This window comes from Notolabrus celidotus, chromosome 13, assembly GCF_009762535.1.
Source record: "Notolabrus celidotus isolate fNotCel1 chromosome 13, fNotCel1.pri, whole genome shotgun sequence".
Classification (NCBI taxonomy): domain Eukaryota; kingdom Metazoa; phylum Chordata; class Actinopteri; order Labriformes; family Labridae; genus Notolabrus; species Notolabrus celidotus.
The window spans coordinates 35,596,303-35,619,729 of NC_048284.1; the positions used below are offsets into that span (position 1 = coordinate 35,596,303).

General features: G+C 42.4%; 1 protein-coding gene and 1 long non-coding RNA gene across 2 annotated transcripts in view; one reads left to right on the plus strand and one right to left on the minus strand.

The window, feature by feature from the left end:
* Positions 1-2,934: 2,934 nt before the first annotated feature.
* On the minus strand, positions 2,935-18,334 carry LOC117824434. The gene is made up of 3 exons (XR_004633588.1): positions 18,205-18,334; positions 18,033-18,133; positions 2,935-3,289 (listed from the first exon to the last, which is right to left on the minus strand). It is a non-coding gene; the product is annotated as an uncharacterized LOC117824434 (long non-coding RNA).
* A 42-nt stretch (positions 18,335-18,376) lies between these two features.
* The window catches only part of tab2 (TGF-beta activated kinase 1 (MAP3K7) binding protein 2), a gene marked incomplete at its 3' end in the record, with an annotated part of 40,982 nt that continues 35,931 nt past the window's right edge, over positions 18,377-23,427 (plus strand). The window contains exon 1 of the mRNA XM_034699916.1: positions 18,377-18,731. The remainder of the gene's footprint in view (positions 18,732-23,427) is intronic.

Consider the following 23,427-nt stretch of genomic DNA (forward strand, 5'->3'; position numbering starts at 1 on the left):
ATATATAAGTTCAAGTCCATTTAGCATTTAAGATAGATGAAGCTGGAGATAGTAAGACCTGTTTCAGTGGGATAATCTCACACACTGTGACAGTCTGAAGTCTTCAGGAACAAGATCAAACATAGGAGAAGAAAGGATGAAGGGAAAACGGAATGATGGACCACGCAGCAGATATATATAAAAAATATGAAAGACAGTTAGGAAGTGCAGAAGCTGCAGTTCCTCCAGTGTCCACCTGCAGTTCCTTCGGTGTCCATTAGAGTGTGTCTCCTGCAGTTCCTCCAGTGTCCACTAGAGTGTGTCTCCTGCAGTTGCTCCAGTGTCCACTAGAGTGAGTCTCCTGCAGTTCCTCCAATGTCCACTAAAGTGTGTCTCCTGCAGTTTCTCCAGTGTCCTTTAGAGTTTGTCTCCTGCAGTTCCTCCAGTGTCAATTACAGTTTGTCTCCCACAGTTCCTCCAGTGTCCACTGGAGTGTCTCCTGCAGTTCATCCACTGTCCACTAAAGTGTGTCTCCTGCAGTTCCTCCAGTGTCCACTAGAGTTTGTCTCCTGCAGTTCCTCCAGTGTCCATTATAGTTTGTCTCCTGCAGTTCCTCCAGTGTCTATTAGAGTTTGTCTCCTGCAGTTCCTCCAGTGTCCATTAGATTGTGTTTCCTGTTGTTCCTCCAGTGTCCACTAGTATGTCTCCTGCAGTTCCTCCAGTGTCCATTAGATTGTGTTTCCTGTTGTTCCTCCAGTGTCCACTAGTATGTCTCCTGCAGTTCCTCCAGTGTTCATTAGAGTGTTTCTCCTGCAGTTCATCCAGTGTCCACTAAAGTGTGTCTCCTGCAGTTCCTCCAGTGTTCTCTAGAGTGTCTCCTGCAGTTCCTCCTGTGTCAACTAGAGTGTGTCTCTTGCAGTTCCTCCAGTGTCCACTAGAGTTTGTCTCCTGCAGTTCTTCCAGTGTCCATTATAGTTTGTCTCCTGCAGTTCCTCCACTGTCCACTAGTGTGTCTCCTGCAGTTTCTCCAGTGTCTATTAGAGTTTGTCTCCTGCAGTTCCTCAAGTGTCCATCAGATTGTGTCTCCTGTAGTTCCTCCAGTGTCTATTAGAGTTTGTCTCCTGCAGTTCCTCCAGTGTCCATTAGATTGTGTCTCCTGTAGTTCCTCCAGTGTCCACTAGTATGTTTCCTGCAGTTCCTCCAGTGTTCACTAGAGTTTGTCTCTTGCAGTTCCTCCAGTGTCCAGTAGAGTTTGTCTGCTGCAGTTCCTCCAGTGTCCATTATAGTTGGTCTCCTGCAGTTCCTCCAGTGTCCACTAGTGTGTCTCCTGCAGTTCCTCCACTGTCCACCAGTGTGTCTCCTGCAGTTCCTCCAGTGTCTATGAGAGTTTGTCTCCTGCAGTTCCTCCAGTGTCCATTAGATTGTCTCCTGTAGTTCCTCCAGTGTCCACTAGTATGTTTCCTGCAGTTCCTCCAGTGTTCACTAGAGTTTGTCTCCTGCAGTTCCTCCACTGTCCACTAGTGTGTCTCCTGCAGTTCCTCCAGTGTCTATGAGAGTTTGTCTCCTGCAGTTCCTCCAGTGTCCACTAGAGTTTGTCTCCTGCAGTTCCTCCAGTGTCCATTATAGTTTGTCTCCTGCAGTTCCTCCACTGTCCACTAGTGTGTCTCCTGCAGTTTCTTCAGTGTCTATTAGAGTTTGTCTCCTGCAGTTCCTCCAGTGTCCATTAGATTGTGTCTCCTGTAGTTCCTCCAGTGTCCACTAGCATGTCTCCTGCAGTTCCTCCAGTGTTCATTAGAGTGTTTCTCCTGCAGTTCATCCAGTGTCCACTAAAGTGTGTCTCCTGCAGTTCCTCCAGTGTTCTCTAGAGTGTGTCTCCTGCAGTTCCTCCTGTGTCCACTAGAGTGTGTCTCTTGCAGTTCCTCCAGAGTCCACCAAAGTATGTCTCCTGCAGTTCCTCCACTGTCCACTAGTGTGTCTCCTGCAGTTTCTCCAGTGTCTATTAGAGTGTGTCTCCTGCAGTTCCTCCAGTGTCCATTAGATTGTGTCTCCTGCAGTTTCTCCAGTGTCCATTAGTGTGTCTCCTGCAGTTCCTCCAGTGTCCATTAGATTGTGTCTCCTGTAGTTCCTCCAGTGTCCACTAGTATGTCTCCTGCAGTTCCTCCAGTGTTCATTAGAGTGTTTCTCCTGCAGTTCATCCAGTGTCCACTAAAGTGTGTCTCCTGCAGTTCCTCCAGTGTTCTCTAGAGTGTCTCCTGCAGTTCCTCCTGTGTCCACTAGAGTGTGTCTCTTGCAGTTCCTCCAGTGTCCACTGGTGTGTGTCTCCAGCAGTTCCTCCAGAGTTCACTAGTGTGTGTCTCCTGCAGTTCCTCCAGTGTCCACCAAAGTGTGTCTCTTGCAGTTCCTCCAGTGTTCTCTAGAGTGTGTCTCCTGCAGTTCCTCCTGTGTCCACTAGAGTGTGTCTCTTGCAGTTCCTCCAGTGTCCACTGGTGTGTGTCTCCAGCAGTTCCTCCAGAGTTGACTTGTGTGTGTCTCCTGCAGTTCCTCCAGTTTCCACTAGAGTGGGTCTCCTGCAGTTTCTCCAGTGTCTATTAGAGTTTGTCTCCTGCAGTTCCTCCAGTGTTCTCTAGAGTGTGTCTCCTGCAGTTCCTCCAGTGTTCTCTAGAGTGTGTCTCCTGCAGTTCCTTCGGTTTCCACTAGAGTGGGTCTCCTGCAGTTTCTCCAGTGTCTATTAGAGTTTGTCTCCTGCAGTTCCTCCAGTGTCCATTAGATTGTGTCTCCTGTAGTTCCTCCAGTGTCCACATAGAGCCCCATGTTCAAATGTTACAGCAGAAATTAACATGTTTACAGCCTGGTACAGAAACAGCTGGTCTCTTTATTCATGACAACTGCACGTGGACTTTAATAAGCCGTCAGTTATGAAGATATTAAGAGTTAAGGTTATGAACATATTTGCATAATGAGGGGCGTGGCCTAGCTGACTCACAGTGTTGTGGCTGTTTGTCAGGAGGCTTGAGGCCTGCACGAGGACCACCATCTGTGTTGACCTGAAGTTAGCTGGAGTCAACATTTCCAGCATGGGGACCTCCATCTTTGGGCTTCATAACCTCCTCAGGAACCAATGGGTGACGTCTCTGAGCTGTTCTACATGTTTTGTTATTTGGGCCTACATCTCAGTCTTTGCAGGGACAGGTAGTTTGTGATATATCTTCAAAGATATTCCGGCTGCAGGCTTTCATCTCTGTTTCAGGAGGTTTGTGTTGTTTCTGATGTTTAAAGCCTGGTTTTACTGTTCCATGGAGAGGGAGATCATCTGTACGTGAGGAAGAACAGAACGAAGTAGAAGGTGAGTGCTCAGAATGATCAGTTAATGCAACACACACACTCATTACACAGGATGAACAGGATAATCAGAGCTCTTATATGAAGACACTGGGTAACACAGCAGAGGTGAGCGTTGCACTCAGAGCTCTTCGTGGGATGGCGGTTTGACGAGTGAAACCAGCACCGACAAGCTGAGACTTGGCAGCTTGTGAGTCCTGGCAGCAGCGATCATCGGCGGATCAGCCTGCAGTGTTGCTGCTACCACTTGAAGGAAATTTATGACTTGGACAGAGCTCAGCAGAATGTTTCAATGCACATGATCCTGTTTCCTCCTCCTCCCACACACAAACCTAACCTCTCCAAACCTGACTCTGAAGTCACTACAGACTGCCATAGACCTGTTATATCTGCAGACACTCAGAACAAACCCTGAGGGTCACATGAGTGCTGAGAGAGCAGCTCTGTATCATCAGAGCTCAGATTATGATTATGTTTGGCTGTTTTTTCCTTTAAGTGCTCGTACTCAGTGAACATGCAGGTACATGCAGCTATCACAACATGACATGACACGAACACTGCATGACATATAACAGCATGACTGAGAGGGAAGAGCATGACAAGGAGACGCTGTAAAAAAGGCATGATAGAAACTATAGCAGCTGTGTGAGATACCTGATGGTTCAAAACACATAGAAACACCACGGACGACCTGATCACACCTCACATCAGATCACTCCAGAGAGCAGTCCATCCCATCCCCCCTCTACTTGTTGACACTGTGGTAAAAACGTTAGCGTGGTCTCAGGCTGGGCCCGTATGCACGTGCCCACATCCAGCCATTAGCGAGGAAAACGGGCTGTTTGTACTAATGGTGAAAAAGAAGTCGATTAGTGGTCTGCATGAGCCAGGTTAATGCCCCAACAAAGCATTACATTTAATGGAGGTAGACCCCACCATTACAGGTGCTAACAGCAGGATTACCTCACCTGTTAGGCTGTTTAAAGGATGGAGGACATCGTGCTTATGTGTTACCGTTGAAGACCAAATATGCTAAGACCACGGATATTTAGGGATCGAACCAATCCTTTGGAAAAGAATGACGATGTCGTAATATGTAGCTCTAGCGAAAGTTCCGACAGGAAGACTATAAAGCAATCACAGCAGTTGTTTAACTCTCCTCTCCCTCGTTCAATAGCTCACCCGCTTCCAGCTGCATGCTCCGGAGCTGTCATTGGTTAACTAGCAGCTGCGTCATCCAATAGCTCAGTGGCACGCCCTTATCGTCAGCCTATCAACTTTCTGCTGTCTTTTTAAATGCGTCTCTCTCTCCAGCTAGTTCCTCTTGCATTGATGGTGCGCACCCCTCCACCTCCCCATCTCCACCTGGTCTCTGCAAGTCTTCAATTCCTAGGATCATCAACCACCACCACCAGTGTCTGGACTCTAGGGGGATTTCTTCAGCTGCCAAATTCATGCATCCTACGCTCACAACATTATCCCCATAGAGTCCTTACGCCAAAGATTTCTGTCAAGTTTCATCATTCATTCAGTTGTAATAAATAATCTTTAATATTCAAATTGTGTCTCTCCTGATTGAAATACAGCAAATTTAGATTTAGGAGACACGACATCATTCTTAAGTAACCTACCAGCAACACTGTGAAGTGCATCCTTCCCAAACAACTCCGTTAACAAGTCCTCATCCTTCAATGGGGGGACAGGTGGTCCTCGTTGGTGGGGTTGCCTGTTGCTCAAAGCTGCTTTCATGTTGCTGATTTTATTTCTTCGGTCTTCTACTGTGCACTCAGAAACACCACACGCATTTACCTGGTTCAAGATCTGAAGCCAAACTTTCCCTTTCTCCTTGTTTGTTCTCTTTGACGTTGATTGACTTGCTGATAACAGCTGTTTGTTCATTCTAGATTCTTCATCCTCTCTCAGTCACACCGGTACCGCTCGCCATGTTTATTGTTGTTTATGCGTATTGACATGGGCAGTTTGAATTTGCTGGATCAGGGTTTTCCAGGAGGTTCCCTGGACATATGACGTTTTGCACCAGCCTCACTTTCATGGCACAATTAGTTAATTGGCCAATTATTTGCAGTTGTGCATGCGGCTAACGCTACGGTCAAATGTGTGGTCACAGCCTGAGGAGCTACTGGACCCCAACCATCTCTGAGAGGCAAAAGTGGAGCAACATCCTGTCCTGTGATCCAGAGCTGGAGTGAGCGTTTCTTAGCTGCTGATCTCTAGAGTCACTGAAACCAGAAGAGGGAGAGATAACAGACACAAGGTTCAAAGCTCTATATAATGAGAACACTTCCTTCTCATTAAAAACATATTTGTAGGGAAAAAGTTTGATTTAAGTTTTCTCCTGATGTGACGTAAGAACAGGAGAGCTTTGTAAAGACATGCATGTAAAACCACCAACTCCCAGAGGGATTCTGCCTCCTCCTCTTTTTCTGCGTCTACCTACTGCGGTGGCTTAAGGCTGATTTATACTTCTGCGTCTCCCCTATGCAGCAGGGGATGACGCGGACATGAGCACCTAGAACTTGTGTGTCGATGTGTCCATGTCACGCAGCAATTCTCTGCCGAAACACCAGAGGGCAGTGTGATCTCTCTAATAGCTGGTCGCCTGCTTCCGGTCCCGCTACGATCTCTGTTTCCTTTTCCACAGAGATTCAGAGCGTGTTCTGTTAATCTACAGCTGATACATGTTGCTGTTTATCATACAGACATGATTACATGAAGAATAGAGAGGAGGAGATCAAATACACGGCTGATGTGCGGCCGATGTCCGGGATCCCGGAAGTGCTGTAAATGCGGGGAAAGACAAAGCCGCCAAGCGGACCAATCACAGGGCTTGTGGTCCGCGTCGGCTCTACGGGGAGTTACATTTTGGAGGAGGTGCACATCAGCTACGTGTGTAGGCCTCGGCGTAGGTATGGGAGCTACGTGGACCCCCGGCGTAGGGTACGCCGTTGATTCAACGCAGAAGTATAAATCAGCCTTTAGAGTTGAGATGTCAAAGATCAGAGCCAGACATGCCACTGCTCTCCTGTTGGTGATAAAAACCAGCTCAAATGTTTAGATTCTGTCCCGGGACCTGGGGCGGTGGGTGCTTTTTATATTTAACAACAACGTGCCGGCTACAGTTGGTGCTGATTTATCTGTTTGTGCCAACCACTTCACCTCAGACTGCTTCAACAACCAGGGTCAGTATAAAACTCTGCTTAAAAGGATCTTACCCACAGTGTGTGACACTACAACAGCAGGAGCGCCATCACCTATTCTGCTGATAATATTCAGTTTGTTACAAGAAACAACTTTGAGGTTCTTCTGGAGAGCTCGCCATGTTTGTTTTGCGCCTCTGCAATCCAATCAGAGCAGCACCTCATTATCACAGCATCCCTACCCACTCACATCACTGCATCACTGAGGTTAGGAACTGAGAGGCTGGATTCATTTTTTACAATGAATTTATACTTTGCTTAAAAGGCAACTTGGTCATGTAAACAGATCAATCTCATTTTATTGAACCTTTAAAAGTCAGAACATCATGTTTTCAAGGTGAGTCAACGTCAAAGAGAAGGAGCAGAGCTGAATGAGGACAGATCATAGACTGTATAAAATATGGCAAAAAAATCTAGTATCAATCATTACATGTTTGTTTAGTTCCTGTAAACAAAAAACAAACCTTTTAATGTTTATTAAGGTTACAGTTATTTTTGGTGCTCTAAGGTCTGATTACACTATAATAGCCTGCGCCTCTACCAAAGGAACAGTCACTGTTTATCCAAATACAACTGAAAGTCTCAGATCAATCCAATGACATACACAAAACACAGGTTCAATAAATAAATAAAATAACAGTGACGTCTTTTCAGACATCACAGGCTCTTTGTGTTTCATTTACTGTTCTTCTTCTCTTCGTATGAATTTTTCTCTATAGAGTCAGTTTACATCTCTTTCTGGCTTTCATCACTTTTTGCTTTTCTGCACCTCTGTATCGTTTTTTTAACTCTTTGCTTTAATTTTTTGCTTCTTTGTGGCTGTCTTGTTTCCTGTAGGTATTTAGTCTCTTTGTAGTTGTTTTGTCTCTTCGTAGTCGATTTGTCTCTGTGTAATTGTTTTCTCTTTTGTAGTTGTTCTGTGTCTCAGTATAGTTGTTTTCACTCTGTAGTAAGTCTCTGTAGTTTTTTGTCTCTGTGTAGTAATTAAGTCTCTTTGCAGGTTGTTTTGTGTCTGTGTAGTTATTTTGTCTCTTTGTAGTTGTCTTGTCTTTGTGTAGTTGTTTTGTCTCAGTGAAGTTGTTTTGTCTCCGTGTTGTTGAGACCTGAAAGTGGACTCTTTGACTACATTTTGAGTTTACAGTAACACAGTTCCCGCTCTCTCTCTCTCTCTTTCTCTCTCTCTCTCTCTCTCTCTCTCTCTCTCTCTCTCTCTCTGTCTGTCTGTCTGTCTCTCCCTCTCTCCCTGGTGAGCGGTGTGCTGCCTGGCGTGGGATGTTGGACTGATGTGTCAGTGCACTCTTCAGACTCTGTTGTGCAGTGGAGTCATTGTTTGACCTGGTTGGGTCAGAGCAGATACAGAATCAGGATAAATAGATGTTACACAATGTTTGACTAAAGACGACTGACTGACTGATACTTAGGTCAGTCTTCTTACTGATGGTCTTTGATGTGGGTCCCCAGCCCTCTTATAAAACCTTCTCTGCTGTTATCGTGCTGTAGCCCTGTGTTCCTCTTTCTCCTCTTCACTCAGACAGACTTAGTGGGCCGTCCACAGAGTCCACAGAGTCCTCAGAGTCCACAGAGAGTCAGTTTGACCTAAAGGGTAGGAGATTGGTGTCTGGAGACTTGCCATCACTCCTCTCCTCGGTCCATCATCAGTCTGAAGTTTGCAGACCTCCACATTACGCCCCGCCTTTAAGCCTGCCTCAAACAGACTCTGAGAGCTCACTGTTTACCCTCTTCTCATTTATATTCAGAAGCTAAAGGTTTTTATTCATGCTGTATCTGAAGCAGGGACGGTGGTTTACCTTTACTCCACAGTATTTCTCTTGTCCCTTTCTAGTTGTTTTGTATCTGTGTAGTTGTTTTATCTCTTTGAAGTTGTTTATATATTTGTAGTTGATTTGTCTGTGTAGTTGTTTTGTCTCAATGTAGTTGTTTTATCTCTTAGTAGTTGTTTTGTCTCTGTGTAGTTGTTTTATCTCTTAGTAGTTGTTTTGTCTCTGTGTAGTTGTTTTATATCTGTGTAGTTGTTTTGTCTCTGTGTAGTTGTTTTATCTCTTTTTAGTTGTTTTGTCTCAATGTAGTTGTTTTATCTCTTAGTAGTTGTTTTGTCTCTTTCTAGTTGTTTTATCTCTGTGTAGCTGTTTTGTCTCTGTGAACTGTTTTGTTTCTTTGTAGTTGTTTTGTCTCTGTGTAGTTGTTATGTCTCTGTGTAGTTGTTTTGTCTCTGTGTAGTTGTTATGTCTCTGTGTAGTTGTTATGTCTCTGTGTAGTTGTTATGTCTCTGTGTAGTTGTTTTGTCTCTATGTAGTTGTTTTGTCTCTGTGTAGCTGTTTTGTCTCAATGTAGTTGTTTTATCTCTTTGTAGTTGTTTTGTCTCAATGTAGTTGTTTTATCTCTTGGTAGTTGTTTTGTCTCTTTCTAGTTGTTTTATCTCTGTGTAGCTGTTTTGTCTCTGTGTAGTTGTTTTGTTTCTTTGTAGATGTTTTGTCTCTGTGTAGTTGTTATGTCTCTGTGTAGTTGTTTTGTTTCTGTGTAGTTGTTTTGTCTCTGTGTAGTTGTTATGTCTCTGTGTAGTTATTTTGTTTCTGTGAACTGTTTTGTCTCTTTGTACTTGTTTTGTCTCTGTGAACTGTTTTGTTTCTTTGTAGTTGTTTTGTCTCTGTGTAGTTGTTTTGTCCCTGTGTAGTTGTTATGTTTCTGTGTAGTTGTTATGTCTCTGTGTAGTTGTTATGTCTCTGTGTAGTTGTTTTGTCTCTGTGTAGTTGTTATGTTTCTGTGTAGTTGTTATGTCTCTGTGTAGTTGTTATGTCTCTGTGTAGTTGTTTTGTCTCTATGTAGTTGTTTTGTCTCTGTGTAGCTGTTTTGTCTCAATGTAGTTGTTTTATCTCTTTGTAGTTGTTTTGTCTCAATGTAGTTGTTTTATCTCTTAGTAGTTGTTTTGTCTCTGTGTAGTTGTTTTATCTCTTTGTAGATGTTTTGTCTCTGTGTAGTTGTTATGTCTCTGTGTAGTTATTTTGTCTCTGTGTAGTTGTTTTGTCTCTGTGAACTGTTTTGTTTCTTTGTAGATGTTTTGTCTCTGTGTAGTTGCTTTGTCTCAATGTAGTTGTTTTATCTCTTAGTAGTTGTTTTGTCGCTGTGTAGTTGTTTTATCTCTTTGTAGTTGTTTTGTCTCAATGTAGTTGTTTTATCTCTTTGTAGTTGTTTTGTCTCTTTCTAGTTGTTTTATCTCTGTGTAGTTGTTTTATCTCAATGTAGTTGTTATGTCTCTTAGTAGCTGTTTTGTCTCTTTCTAGTTGTTTTGTCTCTGTGTAGTTGTTTTGTCTCTGTGTTGTTGTTATGTCTCTGTGTAGTTGTTTTGTCTCTGTGTAGTTATTTTGTCTGTGTAGTTGTTATGTCTCGATGTAGTTGTTTTGTCTCTGTGTAGTTATTTTGTCTGTGTAGTTGTTATGTCTCTGTGTAGTTGTTATGTCTCTGTGTAGTTGTTATGTCTCTGTGTAGTTGTTATGTCTCTGTGTAGTTGTTTTGTCTCTGTGTAGTTATTTTGTCTGTGTAGTTGTTATGTCTCTGTGTAGTTATTTTGTCTCTGTGTAGTTGTTTTGTCTCTGTGTAGTTGTTTTGTCTCTGTGTAGTTGTTATGTCTCTGTGTAGTTGTTTTGTCTCTGTGTAGTTGGTATGTCTCTTTGTAGATGTTTTGTCTGTGTAGTTGCTTATCGTTTTGTAGTTGTTTTGTCTCTGTGTAGTTATTTTGTCTCTATGTAGTTATGTCTCTTTGTTGATGTTTTGTCTCTGTGTAGCTGTTTTGTCTGTGTAGTTGTTTTGTCTCTGTGTAGTTATTTTGTCTCTGTGTGGTTATGTCTCTTTGTTGATGTTTTGTCTCTGTGTAGCTGTTTTGTCTGTGTAGTTGTTTTGTCTCTGTGTAGTTGTTTTTTCTCTGTTTAGTTGTGTCTCTTAGTAGTTGTTTTGTCTCTGTGTAGTTGTTTTATCTCTTAGTAGTTGTTTTGTCTCTGTGTAGTTGTTTTATATCTGTGTAGTTGTTTTGTCTCTGTGCAGTTGTTTTATCTCTTTTTAGTTGTTTTGTCTCAATGTAGTTGTTTTATCTCTTAGTAGTTGTTTTGTCTCTTTCTAGTTGTTTTATCTCTGTGTAGCTGTTTTGTCTCTGTGAACTGTTTTGTTTCTTTGTAGTTGTTTTGTCTCTGTGTAGTTGTTATGTCTCTGTGTAGTTGTTTTGTCTCTGTGTAGTTGTTATGTCTCTGTGTAGTTGTTATGTCTCTGTGTAGTTGTTATGTCTCTGTGTAGTTGTTATGTCTCTATGTAGTTGTTTTGTCTCTGTGTAGCTGTTTTGTCTCAATGTAGTTGTTTTATCTCTTTGTAGTTGTTTTGTCTCAATGTAGTTGTTGTATCTCTTGGTAGTTGTTTTGTCTCTTTCTAGTTGTTTTATCTCTGTGTAGCTGTTTTGTCTCTGTGTAGTTGTTTTGTTTCTTTGTAGATGTTTTGTCTCTGTGTAGTTGTTATGTCTCTGTGTAGTTGTTTTGTTTCTGTGTAGTTGTTTTGTCTCTGTGTAGTTGTTATGTCTCTGTGTAGTTATTTTGTTTCTGTGAACTGTTTTGTCTCTTTGTACTTGTTTTGTCTCTGTGAACTGTTTTGTTTCTTTGTAGTTGTTTTGTCTCTGTGTAGTTGTTTTGTCCCTGTGTAGTTGTTATGTTTCTGTGTAGTTGTTATGTCTCTGTGTAGTTGTTATGTCTCTGTGTAGCTGTTTTGTCTCTGTGTAGTTGTTATGTTTCTGTGTAGTTGTTATGTCTCTGTGTAGTTGTTATGTCTCTGTGTAGTTGTTTTGTCTCTATGTAGTTGTTTTGTCTCTGTGTAGCTGTTTTGTCTCAATGTAGTTGTTTTATCTCTTTGTAGTTGTTTTGTCTCAATGTAGTTGTTTTATCTCTTAGTAGTTGTTTTGTCTCTGTGTAGTTGTTTTATCTCTTTGTAGATGTTTTGTCTCTGTGTAGTTGTTATGTCTCTGTGTAGTTATTTTGTCTCTGTGTAGTTGTTTTGTCTCTGTGAACTGTTTTGTTTCTTTGTAGATGTTTTGTCTCTGTGTAGTTGCTTTGTCTCAATGTAGTTGTTTTATCTCTTAGTAGTTGTTTTGTCGCTGTGTAGTTGTTTTATCTCTTTGTAGTTGTTTTGTCTCAATGTAGTTGTTTTATCTCTTTGTAGTTGTTTTGTCTCTTTCTAGTTGTTTTATCTCTGTGTAGTTGTTTTATCTCAATGTAGTTGTTATGTCTCTTAGTAGCTGTTTTGTCTCTTTCTAGTTGTTTTGTCTCTGTGTAGTTGTTTTGTCTCTGTGTTGTTGTTATGTCTCTGTGTAGTTGTTTTGTCTCTGTGTAGTTATTTTGTCTGTGTAGTTTTTATGTCTCGATGTAGTTGTTTTGTCTCTGTGTAGTTATTTTGTCTGTGTAGTTGTTATGTCTCTGTGTAGTTGTTATGTCTCTGTGTAGTTGTTATGTCTCTGTGTAGTTGTTATGTCTCTGTGTAGTTGTTTTGTCTCTGTGTAGTTATTTTGTCTGTGTAGTTGTTATGTCTCTGTGTAGTTATTTTGTCTCTGTGTAGTTGTTTTGTCTCTGTGTAGTTGTTTTGTCTCTGTGTAGTTGTTATGTCTCTGTGTAGTTGTTTTGTCTCTGTGTAGTTGGTATGTCTCTTTGTAGATGTTTTGTCTGTGTAGTTGCTTATCGTTTTGTAGTTGTTTTGTCTCTGTGTAGTTATTTTGTCTCTATGTAGTTATGTCTCTTTGTTGATGTTTTGTCTCTGTGTAGCTGTTTTGTCTGTGTAGTTGTTTTGTCTCTGTGTAGTTATTTTGTCTCTGTGTGGTTATGTCTCTTTGTTGATGTTTTGTCTCTGTGTAGCTGTTTTGTCTGTGTAGTTGTTTTGTCTCTGTGTAGTTGTTTTTTCTCTGTTTAGTTGTGTCTCTTTGTAGATGTTTTGTCTCTTTGTTGATGTTTTGTCTCTTTGTAGATGTTTTGTCTCTTTGTATATGTTTTTTCGTTTTGTAGTTGTTATGTCTCTGTGTAGTTATTTTGTCTCTGTGTAGTTGTTTTGTCTCTTTGTTGATGTTTTGTCTCTGTGTAGTTGTTTTGTCTCTGTGTAGTTATTTTGTCTCTGTGTAGTTGTTATGTCTCTGTGTAGTTGTTATGTCTCTTTGTTGATGTTTTGTCTCTGTGTAGTTGTTTTGTCTCTGTGTAGTTATTTTGTCTCTGTGTAGTTGTTTTGTCTCTGTGTAGTTGTTTTGTCTCTGTGTAGTTATTTTGTCTCTGTGTAGTTGTTATGTCTCTTTGTTGATGTTTTGTCTCTGTGTAGTTATTTTGTCTCTGTGTAGTTGTTAAGTCTCTTTGTTGATGTTTTGTCTCTGTGTAGTTGTTTTGTCGTTTTGTAGTCGTTTTGTCTCTGTGTAGTTGTTTTGTCTCTGTGTAGTTGTTATGTCTATTTGTTGATGTTTTGTCTCTGTGTAGTTGTTTTGTCTTTGTGTAGTTCTTATGTCTCTGTGTAGTTGTTTTGTCTTTGTGTAGTTGTTATGTCTCTTTGTTGATGTTTTGTCTCTGTGTAGTTGTTTTGTCTCTGTGTATTTGTTTTGTCTCTGTGTAGTTGTTTTGTCTCTGTGTAGTTGTTTTGTCTCTGTGTAGTTGTTTTGTCTCTGTGTAGTTGTTTTGTCTCTGTGTAGTTGTTTTGTCGTTTTGTAGTTTTTTTTGTCTCTGTGTAGTTGTTTTGTCTCTGTGTATTTGTTTTGTCTCTGTGTAGTTGTTTTGTCTCTGTGTAGTTGTTTTGTCTCTGTGTAGTTGTTTTGTCTCTGTGTAGTTATTTTGTCTCTGTGTAGTTGTTTTGTCTCTGTGTAGTTGTTTTGTCTCTGTGTAGTTGTTTTGTCTCTGTGTAGTTGTTTTGTCTCTGTGTAGTTGTTTTGTCGTTTTGTAGTTTTTTTTGTCTCTGTGTAGTTGTTTTGTCGTTTTGTAGTTGTTTTGTCTCTGTGTAGTTGTTTTGTCGTTTTATAGTTGTTTTGTCTCTGTGTAGTTGTTTTGTAGTTTTTTTGTCTCTGTGTAGTTGTTTTGTCGTTTTGTAGTTGTTTTGTCTCTGTGTTGTTGTTTTGTCTCTGTGTAGTTATTTTGTCTCTGTGTAGTTGTTAAGTCTCTTTGTTGATGTTTTGTCTCTGTGTAGTTGTTTTGTCGTTTTGTAGTCGTTTTGTCCCTGTATAGTTGTTTTGTCTCTTTGTAGTTATTTTGTCTCTGTGTAGTTGTTTTGTCGTTTTGTAGTTGTTTTGTCTCTTTGTAGTTATTTTGTCTTTTTTGACTCTGTGCCTCTGCTCTCCTTCTCCTGACTCTAGGACCTGGATTTATAAATGAAAGGCTAACTTTCATCTTAAAGAGGACTTTGGACCACTGAGCAGCAGTCCAGATCTTTGTTAGCCCAGGTAAGACTGGGTGTAGTCTATCTCCTGAAGATGTCTGTGTCTGGTTGCTTTCCTTTATATCACTGGATGGACCTTCTGTGATGCGTGTGATCGGGTTGGTTCAGGAGTAGCTTTTGTTGTAGAGAATTAATCACCATTATTATGAGGTTTAGACCAATAAGAATCAAGTCCTGCAAACGGCTGGGTGATAATGAACCCTCTCACTGAAAACTGCCTATTACTGGGACCATAATTTAGGGTTGAAAATCAAAGAACAGGGCTCAGACTTAGCTTGATACCTCAACATTGGGAGGAGAATGACATCTGAGCTGATCATCATGGTTCAGGAGGTTCAGTTTCTCATTAACGTCACTTTGGCTACGTTCACACTGCAAGGCTTAATGCTCAATTCAGATTTTTTGCTCAGATCTGATTTTTTGTTTCCCTGTTCATATTCCCATCTATAATGTGACCTGTATCCGATTCCACAGTGAACTATTTGCTGCACTGAACTGCCCTGCATGCGCTAAAGAACAGTAACAATGACGTCACATGCAGCCTTTTCACAAGCTCTTTCAATATACTTTCAAACACAGACCGGTTACGGTATGACCCTCAAGCTTTGCTTGTATGGAAGTGTCCTCCCATATATTTATAAGGTCCAAGACCTCGCTGTCCCTCCATTGACTTGCTCCATCGTTGCTATCCTCCATTTTTGCAAGGCAACCGCCACGAAGAATTGTGACGTGTGTCGCTGTAAAGGGACGTGAAAGTATCAAATGCGCATCAAATCAGCCTTGGCCGTTCACACTGAGGTCGCATTGAAAAAAATCTGATCTGTATCGGATTCAGGACCACATATGTAAGTGGTCTAAATCTAATTTGAAAAAATCAGATTTGGGCCAGATTTGAGTGTTCACACTGCCTCTCAAAAAATCTGACCTGGTCACTTGACCCCTAAAAAATCGGATTTGGGCCACTTTTGCCTGTAGTGTGAACATAGCCTATGAGTCCTCTATGTGCATCCTGTGGAGTCCGTCATTACAGCCTCTGTACATCCAAAGCACTGCTGAATGTGCTCCACCTTGTACACCAGGTGTTTTCCTTCTCTTCTTGAGCACAGTCTGTAGTTTAGTCCCAATAATGAAAGAACACACAGACTGAAACCTCCAGCTCTCTCTCTCCCTCTCCTTAGGAACAGCTTAGCCTGTGAGCAGCTCAGTGACTGTATCACCCTCCCCTAACGGCTGGTGGACAAGCACAGAGGTTAGTTTAAGAGGGGAACAATGAGTGGAGACCCACTACAGAGCTAAATCTAAACTGCTGACCCGAGACAAGCTGTCCTTGGACCGTGAGAAATGGGCCTCTTTCCATGCCAAGAATGTGGGTGGTCAGCCCTGCTGCTCAAAGAGGCCAAGACCAGGAGTGAGGGCCACTAGCAGGACTGAAGTGTCCCAGCAGGTTTGGATTTATCTCAGGCTGCTGCTTTCATATGGACATGGCTCCCTGTTTCTCCTTGTTTCAGTGTGTGTGTCTATGTTCGGCAGACAAACTGAGCCTGGACTGTGAGTGTGAAGGCTGTAACACTCAGTCACTTCAGTCAAACTGGAAAATACAGCCACAACAACCAGGTTCAATACTGACATGCTCTGTGAGGACGTTTCTTCTGTTTCTGCTGATTCACCAGCCTGACACAAACACACACACGCACATGCACATGCACAGACACAGACAAACACACACACACACACACACACACACACACAGATACACACAGAAACACACAGAAACACACAGAAACACACACACACACACACACACACACACACACACACACACATACACACGCACACACACACACATACACACGCAGCACATCCCTCAGTGTGGAGGCATTGTGTAGAGTAATGAATACTGTGCACTCAGAGGATAACAGACTGTGCTGTGTGTGTCCGCCCTTTCGCTCTGAAGGGGATTTTAGCTCCCCAAGCATCAAACACAGTCAGGGGTCCCAATCTGAGATAGTAGGGGCCAAAATCTGTGTGAGTCTGTGTGTATGTGTGTGTATGTGTGAGTCACTGCATAACGCTGACACACAGGATGACATATGTTTCCATCCAGGTCTCTGAAGAACAATTGCACTGTCCGTTTTCATGATGCCTCAACAAGTGTCTGTTTCTCACTCACCCTGTGTGAGAGTGTGTGTGTGTGTGATGGCCTGGGTCAGTACTAGATAACTTAAAATACAGGTAGAGTGAGTAGTATTTAAAGGTACAGTGTGCAGTATTTAAAGGTACAGTGTGTAGTATTTAAAGGTACAGTGTGTAGTATTTAAAGGTACAGTGAGTAGTATTTAAAGGTACAGTGAGTAGTATTTAAAGGTACAGTGTGCAGTATTTAAAGGTACAGTGTGCAGTATTTAAAGGTACAGTGTGTAGTATTTAAAGGTACAGTGTGTAGTATTTAAAGGTAAAGTGTGCAGTATTTAAAGGTACAGTGTGTAGTATTTAAAGGTACAGTACAGTGTGTAGTATTTAAAGGTACAATGTGTAGTATTTAAAGGTACAGTGTGTAGTATTTGAAGGTACAATTTGTAGTATTTAAAGGTAAAGTGTGCAGTATTTAAAGGTACAGTGTGCAGTATTTTAAGGTACAATGTGCAGTATTTAAAGGTACAGTGTGTAGTATTTAAAGGTACAGTGGGCAGTATTTAAAGGTATAATTTGTAGTATTTAAAGGTACAGTGTGCAGTATTTAAAGGTACAATGTGCAGTATTTAAAGGTACAGTGTGCAGTATTTCAAGGTTCAGGGTGTAGTATTTAAAGGTACAGTGTGCAGTATTTAAAGGTACAGTGTGTAGTATTTAAAGGTACAGTGTAGTATTTAAAGGTACAGTGGTACAGTGTGTAGTATTTAAAGTGCCCATACGTCTGTATCTTTTAGAAAGCTACATGTGTAATGTGTAGTGACAATAATGTAATGTTACGTATGGGATAATGTATGTTTAAATGAGCAGGACCCTGACCATGAAGGGTTCCTCCACTAAAACTATCTACTCAAATCATTCATTTAACAACACGCATAGTCTGAGGTGCAATAATAACGGAAGATGTCTGTCTAACATGAGTCTGGTCCTGCTCGAGGTTTCTGCCTGTTAAAGGAAGTTTGTCTTCTCCGCTGTAACTAGCTAAATACTGTGAGGTGCAATGCTCATGGTGGATTAAGGTGGGGTAAGTCTGAGGCTGTTTTTGAAACGGCCTGCTACATACTACATACTAATGTAGTACATCCTGCGTTTGAATTTAGTCTGTAGTCTAACTGTTCTGTTGGATCTGTGTTGCAGTACGCTGGGCAAGACGTCACGGAATTTCTGGTTTAGGAAAGTGGAAGTAAACAATGAACAGGCTGATAGATGAACTGCTTCTTTGGCATCACTTGTGATTTAAAAAGTTAAGAAGTGGTTTATATGGAATTTAATAATTTTCCCAGCACATAAAAACTGAGTGCTCCCCGTCAAAAAAAGAAGAGCAAAGAACGTGTCCACCCGGATGTCTACTGATTTTCACAAATCAGTAGACATCCGGGGAGTTTTGGCATACTGAAGATTTTGCTCATGTTCACATACTACATACTGAATTTAGACCAAACCAATACGTACTGCTAGTACAGTAGGCGGTTTCTAAAACAGTCTTATCCAGTCTTGGTGTTGGGTCTCTGTTCATAATTTGACATAGAGTGGTCTAGACCTGCTCTGTTTGTAAAAGAGTCTTGAGATAACGTTCGTTGTAATTTGGCTCTATACAAATAAAGATTGATTGATTGAAGCTTTCAGCTGACAAATACGACCCCACTTGGACACACCGATAGTAGATCTGCTATTGAGGAATAACAGACTGTTGCTAAGAGATGTTGCTATGTGAGGACCAATCAGAATAGACCCAGCAGTCTGAGGACTACTACAGATTATTCTTTCAGTAAAACAAAATGAGTGACTTCTTTCATTCTGAAGCCTTGTATTAGGTATCTGTTTGAAAGAATAAAGCAGCGTGTAGTCTGTGAGTCTTACATGTGTGACAGCACTTCTGATATGTTCCTCAGGCTGCTCTGTAGATGACCTCTGACCTTGATCCTTTTTCTCAGGAAAGGTTGAGACCTTTTATTTACAGTCTATGGTTGAGAAAGGTCGAGTTAGTGACATTGTTGACACTGTTTGATTCGATAAAAAGGATTAAGACTACCTAGCCTCCTGCATGTCTCTGATCCCAGCATCCTGACAGCTGGACCGGGTCTTGATTGTCCCCCTTTGTTTGCTTCCTGCAGCAGGGGCAGCCTGCTCGGTCCATTTTGCAATCACTCCTGTCCCCTCCCTTCCCCGACACAACTTTAGGAAACTTGTGAAAAAAGGAAAACACGCTTTCTTCCAACTCTCGCGAGAGCAGCTCACTGGAGCAGCCGCCATATTGTGAGCCAGTATTTTGATTCGTATCTGCTGGAAGAGAGAAAAAGAGAAAAGAGAAGGCTGTCGAGGGGAGGGGGGGCTGAAGAAGAGGAGCTGTCAGAAAGGTATTAGTCTCTGTCACACGGCGCAGGGCCTGGTACACCTCCCCAAACGCGGGTCCGAGGACACACAAGGCCCAGGGCCTCGGTTCAGCTGGCTCTCCGTGTCCCTGGTCCTGGCTGGACCCCTCTCCGAGCTCCGCGGCCCTCCGGAGCTCCGGCGGCGGGCTCGGGTGTTGTAGGCAGCCCGGGGAGCGCAGACTGAGCGGTGAGTGTCCCTGAGTTACCTCGGGCTGTTACCGGAGAGAAATGGTGGGGTTTTAGAGTGTTTTAGTGGACTTTGAGAGAAGGGAAACTCTCACTGCTAGCTTCATTGTGTCACAGAGAAAATGGAAACCTGAAGTTTCACAAGTGGAAAAAGTTCACGGCTAAGCTAACTGAGGGGTCTGCTCCCCTCTGGGCCGAGGGAGAACCTCAGAGTCCAGCCTCAGAACCAGATCCACTACCCCCCCTGAGTCTGCTCTCAGGTTTATATCAGTAAAGGTTCATTAAGGGTCTTTTTACCGGAGCTCATGTTGGGCTACTTTTTCCACTGAGCTCTCCTCTGAAGCAGCCGGAGATGGAAATGTTAAATCATGACCTGTAGCTTCTCTCGGTCTCACAGTCTAAAGAGTCTGAGTCCAACAAAGCCTGAGGGGCAGCGCAGCCCTCAGGTACCACATTTACCCAGTCTTTGTGGACTTTGTGCTGGTTTCTGAGCAGGCTAGGTTCTGTTTTCTACACTGTAACAGGGGCACGTACAGAGGGGTGGCCAGGGGTCCCCTTGAGATCTGATTGGCTGTCCGAGGTGCTACTCAAACATCCTGAGCTATGATTGGCTATCGGACCTGTCAAAGGCGGGACTTAGTGTTAAAATCAACTATTTGGTCAGTTTTGAAGCTGCAACTCGTTCCCTTGAGTTTGTTCTTTAGATTAAAGAAAAATACACTGCACGTTCTTTAAATCAGGACTTATTTTTGACTCCTCGGAGATTAAATCTTTTTAAAGTTAAAAACGATGCACTGGAATTTAACATCTGTGTGATACTCTATTGTTAGTAGTTTATGGAGAGGGTAAGTACTAGGGGTGCAACGGATCACCATTTTCATAGTTCGGTTCATGAGTCAACGCAAAATAAAAGACAGGGACATTTATTTAACTTTGCTTCGCTAAAGGCGTTTTTCAACTGGAGGAACTTTACCCTGAACTACGTGCGTTTCGACCTGTGGACCCAGGGTCTAAATTTAGTTCAGGTGTAGATAATCTCCCCCCTAAAAAGCCCCTGCTAGGGGGGTAGTACTTTTCAAAGGTCCTGGGACTTTCGGGGGCAGGGCCTGCAATGCTGAACGTGTCTGATTGGTAGATTAACCTCAGTGTTTTTATTCCTCCCTCCGTCCACATTAACATCAAACACATCTGTGATTCCCTTGATTTCTCTTTCTTTCATTAGTTTTTATTTGTTCTATCTTTTTTGTATGTGTGTGTACTTTTCAAAAGAAGAAGCTGTGATTCTCTTGATTCAGCAGCTTGTAACAGTAGTCTTCTCTCAGCCCACCGTGAATGCGTCTCTCCCGGTGTTCCGGTTTTAAAAGTGACCCTGTAAACTGGAGACCTTCAGCTGAACGTGTCAGTGTTTGTGGAGTTTACACAGCTGTTGAAACACAGAGGGAGTTCCTGGGAATGCAAACTAGTTTAGTTTTTATTAAGATTTCAAAATATCCTCATCCGATATTTAATGATGGTCTAAAGACATTTATGAGGGATGCATCCGGCTGAAAGTCTCCAGTTAACAGGGTCGCTGTTTAAACCAAAACACCAGCCGATCTCTGCCACAGCTTTTTGAGTTCAAAAGGATTTTAAAGCCGTGTTGAAACGTCTTTGCTACTTGCGCTTATCTCTAAAACAGCACCAGCTGAGTCTCTTCATGCTAACAGGCTAACTGTTGTGTTAATGATACCTGCCTGTCTGTCTGCTTCTATGGTGTCATCTGTGATGAATGTCATTCCTCTTTGTTTTACTGCCCTCTACTGGTCTGGTGGTGTAGTGCATTTACTTTTTTTTTCTCAATACGTCACTGGCCTGATTTACACAATCTACCCGGGACTTCAGCCCACGGTTAAATGCAGACAACAATAGGGGCACAGGAACTTTTTAGTTCAGGGGAAAGTAGTTCTGGGGGCTAAAAGATCTCAGAACCCTTAGTCAAAACACGGATCACCATTTTCACAGTTCGGTTCATGGATCAAGCCAAAATAACTTTGCTTCGCTAAGCTGGCAACTTCTGGTCTTCAAATATGAAGGCCATGCTCAAGTGTTAAAAACTGCAGTTCATCGAGCGTTCACTTGAGGCTGCTGCAGAAACACCAGAAACACATACACACCCATTCAAAGAGACGATCTTTACAGCAGAAATAAACATGTTTACAGCCTGGTTCAAAAAATTAGTTTAGGTCTGAGTAGCTCATTTCTCTTTCAGCACACACTGGATGGGTGGTCAATATATTATATTACGTTATTGTCGAATATATTCAACTTACAAGTTTTGCCAAAATAAGGACACGGCTGACTTGACTGACAGGCGGGAACACTGTTGCTGTTCGCGAGGAACCTAACAGAAGTTAGGTTAAGTTCAGCATTTCCAACATGGCTCCTGCTGATGATTGCCTCAAAACAGTGCTTCAGGAACAGATGGGGGACGTCACGGACACTATGCAAATTTATTACACAGGATATGATTTCAAGGCACAACAGTGTCTGTGTCCATGCCTCTCAATAAGAGAGCTAAATGCTAACGTCAGTCAACAAAAGCCTGATCCAGCCAAGGCAGGGTTATTGTATGACTCTTTAAGTATTGATTTACATGACTTCATGAAGACACTGACACTGAACACAACAGGTGACTCAAATCAGGAATCAACTCCACTTCTAGTCATCTCCCGTGAGTGAGTGTGTGTGAGTGTGTGTGTGTGTGTGTGAGTGGGTGTGAGTGTGTGAGTGTGGGTGTGTGGGTGTATATGGTGATGCTGTGAGCTGGTCTGAACACTAGAAGCTGGTCCAAACATTGGGAGTTGGTCCGAGCACTGGGAGCTGGTCCAATCACTGGGAGCTGGTCCGAACACTGGGAGCTGGTCCAAACACTGGGAGCTGGTCCTAACAGTAGAAGCTGGTCTGAACACTGGGAGCTGGTCTGAACACTGGGAGCTGGTCTGAACACTGGGAGCTGGTCCGAACATTGGGAGTTGGTCCGAGCACTGGGAGCTGGTCTGAACACTGGGAGCTGGTCCGAACACTAGGAGCTGGTTTTAACACTGGGAGCTGGTCTGAACAACCGGAGCTGGTCTGAACATGGGTCTGTTTTAACATGATTGACAGCTCAGTTGTTGTTGTTGTTGTTTTTTTTGTAGTTGTTGTTTATGCGCCTTGAGGTAGCTAGTCCGGGTTTTGACCCTTAGTTTATATTGTGTTCAGGTCACTAGAGAGTCTCCTAAGAGGCTGAGGAACAGGAGCGGTGTCTGACAGTCATGTGCACGGTCAGGTTATCATGGAGGCAAACTGGGATTATGGAGGTGGTTTGTAAGATTGATCAGAGGATATTGAAATCGGTTGAGGAGATATTTTCTGGCACCTTCCTGTTTTTTTTCGTGTAGTCAACCTTTATGATTGCAAACAAAAACAACATGTTAATGAACATAAAGGTTTTAGATTCTCCAGTTGCAGTGTGATTATAGTTTGGAGGTAATGTTGGGTATTTGTGGTGGTCTACCTGGCACAGGTAATCTCTTTGTGTGTTGAAACTTATGGGGCATTCCCACCAAACACGAATAAAAATCATTTGCGCGATTGAATTACATGTGAAGTCAATGTAGAGACACGAATAGACGCGAGTAGTGGTCTGGCGGTGCGAATCGAGCAAATTGGGCGAATTCATTCGTGCAAATGATTCGAGAGAGTTGTAATATCTGAACTCCAGTGAATCCATCAAGCCACGATAGCCAATCCACATGCAGATCAGCCGGTGACATGAGGTGTGATGGATCAGCGGAGATTCACTCATCTGGAATATATGGAACACTTTGATTCTGTCTCTGTGCAGCTTCCTGAACTCTGTGACTCTACCTGTTTTCATGGGATGAGGAATAAACAGAAGCTCACTGTGAGGACAGAGAGGGAGGAGGATCATCTGCTGAGTTATGAAAACCTTTGTCTGTCAGCTATGGGTTGTAGTAGGAAGTTAGCTCTGCCCCCTTTTGCATCCCCATTCAATGTCCTTAAGCTCAACCTTGTTTGATAACAGGAAACTGCTTTGGCGTGAGAACCCCCCCTCCCTCTTGCGAAAATTCTCGCCTTAGCACGTTCATGTACACACGATTTTGACATGCGAATAGAGCGAGTAACACAAAATAATCTTGCTTATCTATTCGCAAAAATAGCTTTTGCTTGAGCGTGTGAACGTGAAATTAGTCGTCATGTTGAGACCATAGACTATAAATAATGGACGTAGTCTGCATCACGTCACCCATCTGTTTCTGAAGCTCAGTTTTGAAGCCAATCGTCTGGGGTTGCCATATTGGAAATGTTGAACTCAACCTAACTTCATTCGAGCTAGTTTGAGGTAAAGAGGTGGGCCTTTAGCCGCATCGCTAACAGCTACAGTGTTCCCAATTGTCAATCAAGTTAGCTGTGCCTCTCATTATGGAAAACTCGTAACTTTAATATCTTCGCTCCTCATAACTGATGAGTTATAATAAATTCCCCCCGTACAGTGTGTGCTGATAGAGAAAAGACCTATTTAGACCTAACTCTTTTTTGAACCAGGCTTTACACATGTTTATTTCTGCTGTAATGATCAGCTCTTTGACTTAGTGTGTGTGTGGTTTCCTGTGTTTCTGCAGCCAGCCTCTAGTGGACTCTCGAAGAACTGCAGT